Consider the following 2985-nt stretch of genomic DNA (forward strand, 5'->3'; position numbering starts at 1 on the left):
TGAGGTGAAAGGCCCTAGGCTGGTTTTGCTGGCTAGGCTGCAAAGGAGCAGCAAGTGAAGAGCATGATTGGTGGAAAGCAAATTAGGTTTCTAAACTAGTTTCAGCGGTAATCATCCAAAGCGGCGTTAGCTCCTCTGTGAGGAGAATATATTTTTCAAACAGCTGATTATGTTGCAACACAGCCTTGGTTTGCCATGGCCTTTTGAGACTGCTCCGGGAAACTCTGATTTTTCTGCAGGAGATGCTGTTAGTTGCCCCAGTGTCGTCCCTGAATTACAGGAGCCTCATTTCAGGGCAAGTGGGTGGCCAGCATGGCTCTTGGTTGGCTGCATTATTTCTCTGTGAAGCTAACGTGAGAGGGGAAGCTATACGCAGCTCTTGCTCCATAGCTGCGCTTCTACCAGGCCTAACTGCTAGAATAGATGCCCTGGACTCTGCAGCCCTCTCCGGCCTGAAGAACTCTGAGCCGACAAGCTAGAGGCAGAAGCTGATTCAGAGGCCTCATTGGAGTATAGTCACCCCAGCTCTTCCCAACCACTAGACCTGTTCCCATTCAGAACTGCAGGAGCTCCCAGGATATGTTGTCCAAATGTTTTCCTTGACTTAAACCGAATGCAGCAGAGCATGGTGCCATTTCCCAGCTGTTTAATTGCTTCCCCTGGTAGGATGGGGAGCTGCCTTCTCCGGAGGGCATTAGTTAGTGGTTTTTGTCTCGCTCATGCCTGTGCTCTGAACAGCAAGCCAGGCCAGCACAGCAATGCTCACCAGTAACTGTGCTAATGCTGACATTTATGGTGATTGTAGCTCTCCTACCCAGCTACAGAACAGCCAATCGGACGGCATCAGGAGCTGAGCTGCAGCTTGAACTGCTTTTGCATATCCAGTTCAGCTATGCCTATGGAAGGGATAGGGCAAGAAAGGGGGACAGGAAAAAAACCTCCAGGAGGTTTGGGGGGGGGGGAGTTTCTGTTACGGAGGGTGGATTTTTATAAGCTTTCTGCAAAGCCAGACAACTGGCCTGGTGGACAGAGAAGCTGTGGCAGAGTTAAGAAGAGTTGAAAATCTGGGCCTTTTGGTAAGGAATTGAGAGCCTTCTCTCTGTGCGGGTCCATGTCCGTGTGCGCACACGCTGGGGGAGTGTGCGAGCAATCTGTGGCTGGACAGGTGTCAGTGTAGAATGGGTTGAGAAGGGGAGAAGCTTTTACTTTTCTGTGCACCGAACAGAAATAGCAAAGGATGGAGAGCGCTGCAGAAAGCGATGCCCTCCCAGATGTGTCCATACAGTCCTGAGCAGGCAGCAGCTGCGAGAGGGAGGGGCTTCTCAGAAAAGGAGTAGCTAAAGATTCAGCACTGGTTCCTGCAAACTGCCCGGTGCCCTTAATTCCCCTTCTGTGCTCAGCCCCTAGCAGGATGGGCTCTGGGTCCAGATGGAGAGCAGATCTTTGTGAAATTACCTTTTGAGAGTGGCTGCTCGATGCCCACTTAGAAAGTGTTGGTTTGTCACAAAAGGAAGTATTAGAGTGAGCAGCAGGTTAGCCTTTCGTGGATTCAGAAATCCCCAGACTGATTAAGGAAACATCGGAGTGGTTAGCACATCACCGGTGGGAGTGAACTGCCCAGTGATTGACGAGATGTGTCGTGTGCTAGCACAGAGGCACGTCCTGGGGATATGTCCATGACGGGAACTGGAAGTGAGGATGAGCAACCTCACCCAGGGTGATACCACTGCAGTGGTTGACATTGTTTGACGCAAGCCTGCAGTTTGCTTTTAGTCAATTTCTCCCCACCGAGTGGCTTATTTTTAGAAGGGATCCAGCTGTGGTCCCCATGTTTGTTGTTTTTAGAAACATCATCATTGTCTTCAGCAGCCAGGCATGATCTGGCGCCTGGAGCTGACACCTTAGTGTTGCAGAGAAGTGTGGCTTGCCAGCCTCCTCTCCTCATGGGCAAGCCGGAAGTAAAGAGCCCCGGCTTGCTTTTTCCGCCTCATCCTGCTGCTGCTTGAATTAAGTTGCAGCAAAATGATGTTAGTGAATAAGGGGGAGATTTATAGCAAAACCGTTATCCTCCCCTCCATGGCAACTTCTGATCCTAGTGAATAGCTGCGGGGAGAGGGTATGCCTGCCCCAGGTCCTGTCCCCGTCACCTCCGGAGCAGGCTGGCAATGCAATGGAATGTCTTAAGTCTATGTAGTTGATTCTGCATTCACACCAGCTTTACACCTGGAGTTTGTCATGAACATTCTGGTACCAGTGTGATCAGAATCTCACCCTGTAACTTTTGGCGATTTGAGACTTGTTAGTTTTTCATGCCATGCTGTGCCACTCTGAAGAATGGTGGGCCTGATTCTTCTCTTACATCAGTTGTACGCAGGATAATACCATTAACTTCACTAGAGTTACTCCTGATTTACACTGGTGTGAGATGAGAATGAGACCTGGTGTTTCTATACATCGTTGTTGAGACCCTCAGTTTCTGTCAAAGGGATATTGCCAGTCTCAAAGTCCTGAATTGTCAAGAAAGCCGTTGATTTCTCTAGGTTGATAACATTTTACATTATTGAAACTGAACAATTTTTTTGTATTCCATTTTATTCTTCTCTCTCAGTGTGCTTTCTTTGCTTTGTGCAATTTCTCTCACTTTGCAGAATGCAAATCAATCAAGTTAGCTTCTCCCTGTTTATAATGAGTTTCACTTTCAAGTTCTCGCCGACAGTCCTTCCCGGGGAATATTTTGTTAAGCAAATGAACAGGCGTTCCCAGGGAATTTAAAAGATTAAAAAAATATGGCACCATCGCTTGAATTTTGAGAAGCTTTGTTTCTACAAAATCAAAATGTGGAGCCTTGTTTGAATTGATAGTCCCTCTGGTTGTAATTATTTCCCATTGGTTAAAATTGAGGATCACCTCAAAATGAGGGAAGGACCTATTAAATGTAATTATGTGTTCATTATGTGACTGACTGTTAACTGATGCCCCATGCAG

This window comes from Gopherus evgoodei, chromosome 16 (assembly GCF_007399415.2).
Source record: "Gopherus evgoodei ecotype Sinaloan lineage chromosome 16, rGopEvg1_v1.p, whole genome shotgun sequence".
NCBI lineage: Eukaryota > Metazoa > Chordata > Testudines > Testudinidae > Gopherus > Gopherus evgoodei.